Below are 15,425 nucleotides of genomic sequence, written 5' to 3'. Positions count from 1 at the left end.
TCTGCACAAACTCAGTGACCCAACTGACTATTTAATATTCAGTTTTCTACAAGTGTCAGCACGAAAATGTCATGGTGGAATAGAGACACAACTGCCATCTATGGGAATTTTATTGTAAATAGACTTGTGACGTTTTTCTACAGTAAACCTATGGTAATGAGGAGGGTTTTTGTGCAATAAAACCAAATTAAAGAAAATTTGAGTTGTGACGTTTTTCTTGTGCATGAGCGATATGATAGTGATCTTATTGATGTATAAAAAGGAGAAATAATAATGAATTCACAAGTTAAAATTATTGTGTTTAATATCTCATAACAAAAAGAAAACGAGCAATTTCTCTTTGGTGGTAGTTCTTATAGGGTAAAATCAGTGTGAGTTCATATATAACAAAATATAATAAAGATAACCTAACTAACTTAACGTGTAATAAAAAATAAAATGAAACATTTCTTTTTGGTTTAAATCACATTAAATAAATAGTAATGAATATTAAGCAATACAATATTAGGATAAAATCATAGTGAGTTCATATACAAATATAATAAAAGATAAAATAACAATTTAACATGTAGTAAAAATAAAACGAACCATTTTTTTTGGTTTAAATCACATTAAATAAATAGTAATGAATATTAAGCAATACATTATTAGGGTAAAATCATTGTGAGTTCATATATATATAAATATAATAAAAGATAACAAAACTAATTTAACATGTAGTAAAAATAAAACGAACCGTTTCTGTTTTGGTTGAAATCACATAAAATAAATAGTGATTAATGTTATTAAGAAATAAATTATTAGAATAAAATCATTGTTAGTTCATAATAAAAGACTGAAAAAATCTAATAAACTATTCAAATCTAAATAAAGATGACAAGTTCTGTAATTTTGAGGAAACGATACATAAATTAATCAATATTGAATGAGATAGCAATACAATCATTTCAAATTCAACAGTATGCCTTTTTACAGATTCGACAGAACTCTCGTCTTCAAACATATTGTTACGTTTTTACAAACTAAATAATTCTTATGTGGGTTTACAAATAAGCAACACGATTATTAGTTACAATTAATAATGTTTATTAAAGCTAATTTACAATAAGGACAAATAATTACTTTAATTGAAAGAAATTACTATTTACAATTATTACTATTAATTACAACTCCAATAATTACAATTACTATTATTATTATTTGCTAAATGACTAAGATGGCTTCTGCAAAACTAATATTATTTGCAATCACAAATATAGCTAATTAACAAGTGGCTTTACTGTCTCTTCTGCTTAAGTCCAATTTGCTTACGGTTTCCCCGGTGTCGTATCCTTCCACAGGAGTTGTCCAATACTGCGCTGAATCTTCCGGTCGATCCCACGATGCGACGATTCCCACAGCAGTATCTCCGCAGGCACTCGCTATCACAGGATCCGTGTCACGACACTCACTCCACTGTCTCACTGGTACTCACAACAACCCTCGGCTCCCCAGTAGACGGCCTTATATAACCTTCTAGCATTCTTTGCTAGAAGGGTCTATACCGGTGGGCTCTGGAAGGTCTAGAAGATTCCGGAGTCAATGGGCAGTGAGTCTTTTACCAGGAAGACTGCTCTAGACTTTCTATTGTCATCAGCCTATTCAGAAGAAAGGACTGGCCCAGCCATTTATGAGGGTGTTGATGGCTCTCGCAGAAGGATTTATGGCGGTCCCTTACGTCAACAGCCAGGCCGCCACCGCAGCCGCCGCGCGACGGCCAGCTCCGTGACACTGCCCTCTCCTTAAGGCTGATCGTCCCGATCAGTGTTGGAACCATGGTAAGACGCTAGACGATCTAGGTGGACGACGAGCATCTTGCCTCTTGGGTGTCTTTGGATTCGGTAGACCACGTCGTTGATTCGTGTCACCACACGATAAGGTCCAATCCAGTCCTGTTGAAGCTTTGGGCACCTTCCCTTCCTCCGCAGGGGACTGTAGAGCCAAACCAAGTTGTTCTCCTGGAATCCAGCTGAGTTGGCTTGTCGGTCGTAGCGAGCCTTCATCTTGTCACTGGCGACCTTCAGGTGCTGGCGAGCAAACTCGTGAGTGTCGCGCAATTGATCAACGAGTTCCGAGGCGAAGTCAGTCGCTGGCCTCTCCTTGTCAGGTGGTAGGCCGAACATGAGATCACTTGGTAGCCGAAGTTCTCTTCCGAAGACCATTCTTGCTGGGGTAACACCAGTTGTTTCATGGCTAGAAGATCTGTAGGCCAGCAGAAAAACTGGCACCTTCTTATCCCAATCCCGCTGGCTGGTGGAGACAACTTTCCTGAGATGACCGACGAGAGTCTTGATGTATCTCTCAACCATCCCATCGGATTGCGGGTGAAGCGGGGTTGTCCGTGTCTTATGCACTCCCAGACGCTGAAGAACATCCTTCATCAAGATAGAACCGAAGTTCGTCCCTTGGTCGCTGTGTAGCTCGCGGGGTACCCCGTACCGGCAGACGAAGTCGTTCACCAAGCATCCTGCCACAGTAGATGCCTCCTGGTTTGGTATGGCGTATACTTCTGGCCATTTCGTGAAGTAATCCATGGCCACCAGGAGATATTTATTCCCTGCGTCTGTCACGGGAAATGGTCCAGCGATGTCGATGGCGATCCTCTCGAAGGGTGATCTAACGTTGTACTGCCGCATCCTGCCTCGACTTCTTGTTTGAGGCCCTCGGCTTCCAGCACATACATCACATTGGCGGCACCATTTTTCAACATCAGCCCTAAGGTGCAGCCAGTAGAACCGTTGTCGCAACTTTTCCACTGTCTTGTTGACACCAAGATGACCTCCAGACGCTCCGTTATGCAACTCCATAAGGACTTCCCTCCTCTTACTTCTTGGGAGTACGATCTGTTCGATTTTCCTCTTCCCGTTAGGAGCTTCCCAGATCCTTATTAGTACTCCGTTCTTGATCTTCATAGAGTCCCACTGTGCCCAGTAGCTCTTGTATAGGTGATCTCTAGCCGCGATGTCTTCCCAACTAGGTCGAGTTCCAGCTTCCACCTCTCGCAGGAGTGGTCCGATCTCCGTGTCTCCTAGCTGCTCGTTCCGAAGTTCACTCATTTCCCATCCACTAGCAGGCTCCACGGTGACACAACGTACTTCTGCCGAAGGATTCTTTTCTTCTACCTTGGAGCAGTGCTTACAGCCTTCTGGACAAGGACGACGTGACAGAGCATCAGCGTTGGAATGTTTCTTCCTTTGTCGGTGTTCAGACGTGAAGTTGTACTCCTGAAGCCGCTGCACCCATCGCGCTGTCTGCCCCTCCAAGTTCTTGAAGTTTAGTAGCCAAGTCAGGGCGGAGTGATCTGTCCTTAAATGGAAAGGTTGTCCATAGAGGTATTTATGAAAGTGTTCTAGGGACTTCACGACTGCTAGCAGTTCCCTCCTTGTGACGCAGTAATTCCTTTCGGCCTTAGATAGTGTTCTGCTGAAATAGGCTATCACGGTTTCCTGGCCATCCTGAACTTGCGAGAGTACTCCTCCTATGCCCACGTCGCTGGCGTCAGTGTCGACAATGAACTTTTCTCCAAAGCGAGGGAACCCTAAGATCGGAGCACTACAGAGAGCAGTCCTGAGTATCCCAAATGCTTCACTCGACTCTGAGGTCCATTCAAACTTGCGCTGTTCTTCCGTGAGCTTGGTCAGTGGCTTAGCAATATCGGCATAACCCTTCACGAAGCGGCGGTAATAGGTGCACAGCCCGAGGAAACTTCTTACCTCATGTTTGTTACGTGGTGTGGGCCATTCCTTTATCGCTCGTATCTTCTCTGGATCCACAGAGACTCCTTCTGACGAGACTACATGTCCGAGATAGTTTACCTTATTTTTAAATAAGTTGCACTTCTTCAGGTTAAGCTTCAAGTTGGCAGAACGAAGCCTTATAAAGATCTTTTCCAGATTCTGAAGATGGTCTTTAAACGTCTTTCCAATGACTATGATATCATCCAGATACACTAGACAGGTTTCCCAAGTTAGACCTCTAAGCACGTTCTCCATTAATCTCTCGAAGGTAGCTGGTGCATTGCATAGTCCAAAAGGCATCACGGTGAACTGCCACAGTCCGTTTCCATTCCCTATGGAAAATGCCGTTTTCTCCTTGTCCTCTGGAGCAATCTCTACTTGCCAGTACACCCTCTTCATGTCCAGGGTCGAGAAGAACTTGCCGCCTCCCAGAGCATCCAGTGTGTCGTCGATCCGCGGTAAAGGGTAACTGTCCTTCTTGGTGACGTTATTGAGTAGTCGGTAGTCCACGCAGAACCTAGAAGTCCCATCCTTCTTCTTCACTAGTACCACCGGCGAATTCCATGGACTGCTGGAAGGCTCGATCACCCCATCTCGCTCCATCTCCTTTGTTATTTGCTCAGCTTCCTCCCTCTTCGCCCAGGGTAGTCTCCTAGGAATTTGGCGGATTGGTTGTGCGTCTCCAACATTTATCTTGTGCTGAACTACAGTCGTCCTGCCTCTTGGCCCTGTAGCAGTTTCGAAAACATCCTGGTACTCTGTTATTAACTTAGCTACTTGTTTAGTTTGTTCCAAGTCCATTCCCTTGCAAGCATCTCTCACAAATTTAGCTATGTCTTCTGGAAGATTCTTGTGGCAGGATGCTGTCTGTCTAACAGATTGCGATACAGAAGAAACTGAGTAACAGGTACCTAAGAGCTTGCCTTGTTTTAAAGTAACAGGATAGTCGTTTAAGTTCATTATGCAGACTGGAACTTCCCTGGAAGATTGAAACAGTGTCTTCCCTACAAGGACACCTCGGCCAAGCTCCTCTTCGTTTACAGCTGGGTCTAACATTAAGTTCTGTCCTTCCGGTACGGTTCTGTCGACTTCTGCTCTCACGATCTTCTGAGCACGAGATGGCAGTGTGGTATCTTTTAATAACCGCACCGAAGAAGTAAGATTTTTTCTAAGCTGAAGGACGACTTCTTCTCCGCCAACAGTCGTCACCCCTTTCTTGAGGTCTAATTGAAGGCCAAGTTTCATCATTACGTCCATGCCGAGTATAACGTCCTCCTCGATGTTAGCAACGAGAGTGCGATGTTTTAAAGCATGTACTCCCGATGCAGAAGGTGGCAACTGTCTCCCCGTGAACACTGGCCAAGTCCCCAGTCGCAGTCCTCAATGTCCAGGTTGTTGGAGTGACTTTATTGGGAGGTGAACAAACATCTCTATTTACTATGGTCATCGTTGCCCCAGTGTCTAGTAGAAGGCTTCTGGGCTTCCCGTTGACTAATCCATCTATGTAGAGGCTGTTAGTCTGTCCTGACAAAGATGCCACAATAATGCTGTCGGCTGGGGCCTCAGTTTGCTGGGTTGACAATTGCCCCTTCCTGTCAACCCTTTTTAGTTTTCCTGCATCTGCCCCCGAGAGGCTCTATCTGGGCACTTGCTTCGGGGATGGCCCAACTCTCCACAACTCCAGCAGCGGATTTCCTTCTTCCTGTTCTTCAGCGCATCCAGCACTCTCTGGACTACGTCTTCTATCTTAAAACCTTCTTCCACGCAGACCCCTCGAAGACGTGCATGTCCTTGCACAGACTGTTTTACTGCTTCAAATTCTAGTGCTTGTGTTAGCGCCTCGTGTAATGTCTTAGGACGAGCCAACTTTACAGCCTGCTGTGTTTCAGCGTCTCGAAGGCCGTCGAGGAATTTGTCGATGGATAAGTTCTCGCAGACAGCCTCATCACAAGTAGAGTAAGCACCTCTTACAAGTCGTGCGATATCAGCTTCAAATTCCTGCAGTGATTCATTGGACTTCTGGTGGCGACTCCTGAGTTGAGACCTGTAGACCAGTTCCATGTGCTTATGTCCGAACCGCATCTCCAGTCGTCTAACCAGTTCTCCGTAGTTTTGGCGCTCCGCAGGTGGCACGGTCTGCAGGACCTTTAGCGCGTCTCCACGCAGCGAAAGGCAGAGCATGGACGCTTTTGTTGATGACGGCCAACGGTGGACGGCGGCAGCAGTCTCGAACAGTGTCCGAAAATCCTCCCAGGTCATCTTACCGTCGAAGGTTGGCACCCCTGCATTACTCATTGGTGGACATGAATTAAGCTGAGGTTCCGTAATTAATTCTGGTTTTCCATCTTCTGGGCTAACAATGGATTCTGTGCAGGTTTCTGAGCCCTTGTTTCTCTGAGCTATTTCCTCTAAGATCCTAATTCTATCACCAAATTCTTTTGAATAATCATTTAACTTGTCTTCTAATTGTTTGGAGCAACCATTTATACCTGCTTCTAGTTGCTTTTTAAATTCCTCTTCAACTCTACAAATATTTAAATTAAACTCTGTAGCTAATTCATCTTTCATACTTTTCAAGTCATTTTGAAGTGTTTCACAATTACTATTTAATTTTTCTTCCAATGTTTTACTATTACTATTTAATTTTTCTTCCAATGTTTTAGTTAAGTTAGATTGTAACACTTTGGTAAGCTTACTTGCTTCAGTTTCAAAAATTAATATTTCGGGATCTTCACCTGCTTCTATCATCGCCTGTTTAAGTCTATTAGCTAAAACTGTTTTTGTCCCAGAAGTATCTAAGTCCCTTTCTTTTAACTCCCGTTTTAAATCAGCCACTTTCAAATCTGCTAACTTGAACCCACTAGAAGCCATCGTTTTATTATATTATTACTTTAAAATAATATTAATACAATAAATAAATAATAAATAATATCTAAAGTGTTGCTTTAACAAATCAATCCCACTTCTGACACCAATGTTACGTTTTTACAAACTAAATAATTCTTATGTGGGTTTACAAATAAGCAACACGATTATTAGTTACAATTAATAATGTTTATTAAAGCTAATTTACAATAAGGACAAATAATTACTTTAATTGAAAGAAATTACTATTTACAATTATTACTATTAATTACAACTCCAATAATTACAATTACTATTATTATTATTTGCTAAATGACTAAGATGGCTTCTGCAAAACTAATATTATTTGCAATCACAAATATAGCTAATTAACAAGTGGCTTTACTGTCTCTTCTGCTTAAGTCCAATTTGCTTACGGTTTCCCCGGTGTCGTATCCTTCCACAGGAGTTGTCCAATACTGCGCTGAATCTTCCGGTCGATCCCACGATGCGACGATTCCCACAGCAGTATCTCCGCAGGCACTCGCTATCACAGGATCCGTGTCACGACACTCACTCCACTGTCTCACTGGTACTCACAACAACCCTCGGCTCCCCAGTAGACGGCCTTATATAACCTTCTAGCATTCTTTGCTAGAAGGGTCTATACCGGTGGGCTCTGGAAGGTCTAGAAGATTCCGGAGTCAATGGGCAGTGAGTCTTTTACCAGGAAGACTGCTCTAGACTTTCTATTGTCATTCAGAAGAAAGGACTGGCCCAGCCATTTATGAGGGTGTTGATGGCTCTCGCAGAAGGATTTATGGCGGTCCCTTACGTCAACAGCCAGGCCGCCACCGCAGCCGCCGCGCGACGGCTAGCTCCGTGACACTATGTTGTTTATATGTTGGATCTAGGAACGTGCAGATCGAGAGTGATTTGCTCTTTTCTAAATTTGGGAAGCGGTGAGAAATACTCTCTAAGAGTTTGTTACTGAACTCTTGGTTACATTTTTTTCAATTTTCGTTACAGCTTTTTTAATCCCCTAGTGATTGGAATGACTTTATCCGCACTTACAAATTTTTCGGCGCTCATTTCTTTTGTAATCTCGACGCAGGGTTCAAGTAAATTACACAATTGCTTGACAACATCCCACTAATCAGTTGTCACAGTGGACAAGTCAGTATCTGATACGGCTAATGTGTGCTTTACAGCGTCTTCTAGACTAGTAAATCGTTCCAACATAAAATAGGTGGAGTTCCACCAACAACATCTTGAAGTAATATTTTTGGCTGTCTGACTCCCGTTTGTTCTTGGTATTTGATCAGTTTTTGCATGGCTGCATTACTTCTTTTGAAGTATGTTACTATCAACTTAACTATGTTGATTATCGATTCAACAGGACTTAGTGATTCCTGGTCTACTAAATTTAACTTGTGTGCGTAGCATCGGTAGTGCTTTAACTTTAGGTGCTTAGTTACTGCGCTGGTTATGTTTGCAGCATTGTCTAAAATGACAATTGAAATTTTACTAGCAATACCCCACTCATTCATAACCCGTAAAATTTCATCGGTTAGATTTAGAGATGTGTGCGACTCATTGAAAACGGAACATTCAAGCAATACAGTTTTCATTTCAAAGTCTTCATTTATATAATGAGCCGTTATAGCGTTGTAACTATCATTTACAGAAGAAGACCACGCATCTGTAGTTAAGCACACACTTAATGCATCGTGTTTTAAGGTTGCTTTCAGTTCATTGCATTGTTCTTCATACAAAGCTGGCAGTAAAGAGTTTGCAAAATACTTTTTTGAAGGGATTTTATACGAAGGAGCACACACGCTCATTAGGTGGCTAAATCCTTCGTCCTCAACTATAGAAAATAGTTGAAAATCCCATGCAAATATTTTCATTATTGTATTATAAATGTTGGCTTTTTCACTCTGTGTAAGTTTTTTTGGTACATAGGAAGTAAGTGTAGTCTGTTTTTTTATAAGTGTACTTGATAATGACTTTTAGTAGGATTTACAAGAGCCTGAGAACTTAAATTCACATCAAATATTGGTACTGAAGAGGATGTACCCGTTTCATCAATTATTACGGGAGTATTTTCTGTAATCACTCCAGGTTGCGATTGCTCACTTAACATAGGAATATCAATAACTTTGGGAACAGGTAAATTACTTGGAAGGGTTAATGTAGGATGTTTTCTTTGTAAGTGTTTTTTCAAGTTGGATATACTCCCTTTAAATGAGAGCTTGGCCTTACATAAATTACATTTAGCTGCTTCGTTGTCTTGGATAATTTCAAAGTAACTCCATAGTTCACTCGTCTTTCTTCTCTTTTGATCCATTCTTTCAAAAATAAATCGTTCAAGATTATCAGTCCTATCACTAATCTAAATCAATGTAGTGAAATACTCACGTAACGATAATCACTTATTGAAGTGTTCTCAAATTCACAATGCATAATATAATGCACTACACATTCACAATGCACTACACTATTGCTCTTGTTATAGTCACGTCTTCACCACTTGCAATACTGGAATTTGAGTAATAAATGAAGTTATGTTTTGATGCAGAATCTGGGGATTCACATAGGTCGCGGACCGCGGTTTAACCAGCCAAGAACCACTCAGACGTGGTTCGTAACGTGGTCAGAGATGCCACCAATAGCGACTAACAATTTTAGTGTTTAAAAGATCCACAGAGTGTAGGGGAGAGCGGGGTAAGGGGAGCTGAACGGTCCATAAGACGCCATGTTTAAATTTGAATACTTTAAGAACCATCACCTCAGCAACACTTATTCCCACAGAACTGAAATTTTGGCACAGCATAGATACACTCTTTATAAAGGTACTGTAGTAGAATTAGATTTTTACAGTAACAATTTCATATAAAAATTTTTTTGTTTGTTTTAATATAATTTTTTGTAATAAAATTGAAACAATTTTGCTCATAACATTTTTTTATTTCTGTCTAATACACATAAATCTACTACAGTGTATCAATATATGGTTCATTTATAATCAGTAAAGATTTCATAGAGATATCTTTAGGGGTCATTCCATGTCAATTCAACCAGGTCATTTCACCAAACACCTCAGATTTTTATGAAACTTGGTACATTTGTTCTATATATAGAGATTAATAACACCACCAAATTTTAAATTTTTATCTCACATACTTTTTTAGTTATGGCACTTTAAGTTTGGTCGTTTCTCAGTTCCCGAGCATTGGATAGTGCCCAGTAAAACGTGTAATTAGGATAGAAAAAAAAATTCTCATTCACTTATTTGGCACCCAATCTTGGTGAAATTTTTAAGGTAGGTTTATATAAGTATAAGGAAGTTAAAAAAATATATAAACATAACCCTAAGCTAAGCATAAAATATTATATAAAAAATATTTTTTGAACTTTTTACAATTTAAAAAACGGGAACATGGCTCAGCGTAATATTAAATATCTCAAAAAGGGAATGAGATAATCAAGAATTTTTTCCCCCCTAAATTATCTATATGAAATGGGCTTTAATTTAATAAAATAAAAGTTTTGTGTATTTTCTTCCTTCTATTTATTGATACCATTGAAAGTGACATTATATTACTTACGAGCAATGTGAAGTTCGCCTGGTTTCAATAAATGGGTATAGCTTGTTAAACAAGGATAAATTACATTTTTATGTTTGGAAATCATAATTCACCCTTTCACGTGTACTTATTTTAAGGCTTTGAAAGTTAATGAACCATTTGCTTTTCAATTAATTTTATGCACTCTGGTGAGAATTGATATGTTCTTCCAGTCGAGGTGTGTGGAGGCTCAACCACTGCAAGGATGTGTGGAATCGGGCACATCACATATATCATCTCGTTTTGGCCAGTAAAATGAGGGGGATGGTCCTGCTGGATGAAGAAATTTTACTGTAGCGTCTCCATCTTCCTTGGCAACATTTGTTATTATCCCAAAAGAACCAAAGATTGTCGTATTTACAAGCAATGTAGCGTGAGGGGTACAAATCTTCTTCTCTTACATTTAAGGCCAACCCTCTCCTTAAATTGTACGTTAGGCTAGGATGTTCATCAGTACTAATTCGCCTTGCTTCTAATGTTCCTGAAGAGTCCAAGGGTCTAAAGTTGTGAAAACTTCTGGTACCTGGAAGAGTATTAAGGTTTTCAAAACGTGTTTCAAGCTGTCGGCGAACATCATCTGCTGATTCTTTTGAAATGAAATGGAAATTTATTTTGGATATGTTTGATTTACAAAAACTCGTAAAAGGTAGCTGCTGTTAGTATTTGATCTTGAAGAGGCCTTTGAAGACTTGCTTTTCTCGCCAACCTTTTAACAGTTCCCCCAATACCGTCACATTCAGTTTTGCCGTGGCTTGTAGCAAAGAAAGACCATTGGGCCTTTAATTTTGAAGTCTTTTTCATGAAGTGAAAGGTTCATGAAGTTGTATTTGTTCTTGTACTGTCCGGCGCAACCGTCACTGTAATAGTGAACATCCGTGACATTGGGGATAATTTTCCTTGACATACTCTAACAGGGTTTCTTGTATTTTATAAACCATACAAACATGATGATTTAAGTCATCGGAGATTACACAATGTGATGAGACCTATTTTTTCCTCGTCAACACACATGTTAATAATTACTGGATGAACAGTACAGGAGTCTGAGGTCCAATGATAACCCTGCACCTCATCTTGAATCACAAATGAGAAATTCTCACTAAAGTCCATTGATATAATGGCTTCGTTTTGGCGCACAGTTATCCTTTAAGCTTTTTAAAATAGCTGGACTGGCTTTTTGCAATATAAGAATGAGGGATCAGTTTTTCTATTTTTGTTGCCAACTCGTCAACAAATTCATCAATAGTTGAAGTTTGTGTTATCATCTGTGTCCTGGTCTGTAGCTACCCACTGTTTGAATTCTATTCTATCATCTTCTTCATAGTTTTCAAACTTTGCTTGTAAGAATGTTGTCAGATTGTCTTTTGAGGGACATGTTTCACATCGCCTTAACATGCAGTTTTGAGTTGGATTTTCACATTAAAAGAAGATTTTGTAGATCTTTGTGACTCTCTTCCAGTTGTGCTGCATGTATTAAGAGCAAAACACATTTTGATGAATAGTACACACACAAACAGAGTGTGTTTCCACTAGCACCAGCCAGAACACACCATTTGGGACGAAGAGTACAAAACTTGGAGAACCCTATTTTTATGTCAGGATGTTCCCTTTTGAAGTTTGCAAATATTTCATTGAGGTTACTTAAAATTAATCTTTTCTTCTCATATTTTTTCTTTCCCAGGCTTACTACATCTTTCATACCTGGCAAAACTCTTGATTGCTCGTCGCTTTGATAAAAAATTTGTGACCAACTCCACAACTTCAGGACTGAGTTTCTTTCCTCTTCTTGGTTCAGGTTCAGCCAAAAGTCCTTTTTCTTTGTACAATTTTTGTGCCTGTCTAGCAGAATAATCAGACACTTCAAAGGCATCTTTGATTTTTGTTCTCGACCAATTCAGTGATGCTGGAATCGTTAATAGTTGTATTTTCTTTTTTGATGAAAGTTTATTTACTTCACTTTTTATATTCTCAACAAGCAGGTCCATTTCATCTGCTTTTTGTTCAGCTGTTTTGTGCAATTTAGGTATTTTTGGTGGCAACTGAACATCTAAAACTGTTTCAATTTTCTTTTTTACATTTTGATGCAGTTTTTCTAATTTATTTTGTGCATAACCAATTTTGGAGTTTTCATTCAACGCATGTAATTTAAGAGGTGAACAACCAATATCCGTTAAAGAGGAATTTAGAGAATCAATAGCCTCTTCTTTTTGTAACTGAGTTTCAGTTTCAGTCGGCAGTGTAAAAAGATCATCATCATGTGATTCTTCTTCACAGTCATTTGGAGTAGAGAATAATATTTTTTAGAGCAATTGGTGCACAACTTTTCCCCTGGTTTTACCTTTAAACCTTTTGTGATACAGGCCTGACTTTGCTGAATACTTACAACTCTTAAGCCATTTTTAATGGGTTTCTTATGTTTTTTAAAAGGATCACAACAGACTTTTTGGAGGAATTCGTACTTGGTCAAAAATAAACTCTTATGATGCAAACAAATGTTAATTATTTCCTTATCATCTAATTCACTTCTTATTTTAATCAAGTTGAGATTTTCTTCAGACAAATCACTAACATTTTCTAGCCCTTTTTTTGTAACATAAGTTAATTTGTGGCATTCTGTCAGTTTTAATAGCCCTATACTACACTTATTGTCCATTTCTAATTGATTTAAAAGCAGGTTAAATTTCTCTTCTTTACAAATGCATCATAAAACAACGAAAATTTCAAAAATTAAGTTTCAAAAATTTGATCTATACAAGTATATGGAATATCATTAATCTTTGTATTAATATTAGGTTTTTTAAAGATTGGCACCTTAGTTAAAACTCAATTCAACACTCAGACACACACTTTTATATAGAACATTATAATTATTAAAAATGTTAAATTAAAATTATTAAAAATTTTTATTTAATTTTCATTAACAATCTGTAGCCATTGAGGACTGGTACAACCTCGCTTTGATTGTAATTAATATATTGTAACTTGCAATGGCCTTAGTTAAATAGAAGGAAGAAAATACACAAAACTTTTATTTTATTAAATTAAAGCCCACTTCATATAGATAATTTAGGGGGGGGAAAATTCTTGATTATCTCATTCCCTTTTTGAGATATTTAATTTTACGCTGAGCATGTTCCCGTTTTTTAAATTGTAAAAAGTTAAAAAAATATTTTTTTTATAATATTTTATGCTTAGCTTAGGGTTATGTTATATATTTTTTTAACTTCCTTATACTTATATAAACCTACCTTGAAAATTTCACCAAGATTGGGTGCCAAATAAGTGAATGAGAATTTTTTTTTCTATCCTAATACACGTTTTACTGGGCACTATCCAAGGCTCGGAAATTGAGAAACGACCAAACTTTAAAAGTGCCATAACTAAAAAAGTATGTGAGATAAAAATTTAAAATTTGGTGGTGTTATTAATCTCTATATATAGAACAAATGTACCAAGTTTCATAAAAATCTGAGGTGTTTGGTGATAAAATTATTTTTTTCTGGTTGAATTGATGTGGAATGACCCTTAGTTAGTTTCTGAGAAAATGGGTTTTTAGTCCTGAAAAAATTGATTTCCGGAAAACTGGCGACAAAGTAAAATGTTATTTTAAAACATGCAAAACTTTTAAAGAGTTACCTTAAAATCCTCCTGGACAATAATCTTCATTAAGGTCCTCTTCCTCAGCTAGCATTTGTCTCCTTTTCTTGACTCTGGCATCCTTGGTCATGTCTTCAGCCGCTTTTTCAGCTTTACGTAGGCGCTCCAGATCCAAGCGATGCAGTGCTCGAACGGTGAACTTTCCCAAGTCTCTCACACCCAACTGCTGTAGAGTGTGAAGCCTCCCCTTGTTTCTATCATTGAAAGTCAGAACACTGTCCCAAACACCTATTTCCAATGTTTTTTTGCCAACAAATGTTCCTTTGGGCACACGTGTCCACACGACGTTATTAAATGACTCATTGACATTTTGCGTTTTGCCGTGTAAACATTTCCGCAGTAAATCTGGGGCAACCAAAGCTTTGTATACAGGCCTAATTGCTTCTACAACTGGTTCAGGAAGAGAGTTTTTGTGCTGAAAAGAGCTGAGGGTATCTTCATGCTTGGCAATGTTGTATTTACACCAAGAGTTTGGGCCTTCTGGGCATAGCTGGTGTTCTGGCTTCTCGTCCGTTGAACGGGAATGACAGTAAGTTGCCCACACTGCCCTTCTCATTCCTTGTAAATCTCCAGAATTGTCCCTTATTGCTTTGCCATAATACGTTTGCAACTGATCAATTCTTTTGTCTGTAAGCCTATGGGCTCCACCTAGAGGCTTATCGTCGCTAAGTTTGATTCCCTTCATTTTTTGTTTCAAGTTTATAAGGCGTGTGCCCATTCGCTTCTCAACATGGCCTACACATTCAATTTTGCGCATATCAAAGGTAGGGCCATAAGGTTGTGTACTTTTAACCCGCTCGAAGGCTTTTGAGTCACCGTCGCCTAACATTTCCATGTACCGGACACCTTTCTCTGCTATCGACCTGTTGAACATTGTCACCGCGCCTACACCCTCCATTCCACCACTAGCTCCCTCATAGTTTTTAACACAGTTTCTTTCATGCTGAATTTTTTTAGCATTGTCTTTTGGTGGTAGTTTTGAACAGCCACTACAAAACTTGGTTAAAACTTCAGTATCAAGCACTTTTCCTGTATCTAAGTTTGTAATAGTAGCGTAACCGTTCTTGGATCTAAACCCACGCTTCTGCCAGCTTCCGTCAAATGCAATGGAGAGATCTGTGTTGGGCTCATTTAAATTCAATTCCACAGCTTCCTCAGCAGCTGCTGCCATTGAACCCTTGACAACAGTTTCAATCGATTCATGGAGTAAATCTGTGTACTTACCGCCTGCAGTACTTGGAGGAGGAAGATTGAGTAAAGCACATAACACCTTCCCAGAATCAAGTCCTCGACCAATACAGCGTAGGCCATAAAACAATCTAATGTTAGTTTCAAACATGTTAGGCCTACCAGTACATTTGTCTGAAGTCCACACACTAAAGTCATGATGACAAGAAGTACACATAATGCAAAATTTACTTGCCAAGCCGTTCCGTTCGCCCTCAACTTCCTCAATATTTACAACACCACCACATTTCTTACATCCTAAATTTTTCCAAGGCAACAAAATTTACAATGA

The sequence above is a fragment of the Homalodisca vitripennis genome, unplaced genomic scaffold, assembly GCF_021130785.1.
Source record: "Homalodisca vitripennis isolate AUS2020 unplaced genomic scaffold, UT_GWSS_2.1 ScUCBcl_52;HRSCAF=833, whole genome shotgun sequence".
In the NCBI taxonomy this organism is placed as follows: Eukaryota; Metazoa; Arthropoda; class Insecta; order Hemiptera; family Cicadellidae; genus Homalodisca; species Homalodisca vitripennis.
The sequence above is the reverse complement of the archived record's forward strand: the minus strand, read 5'-3'. Positions refer to the sequence as shown.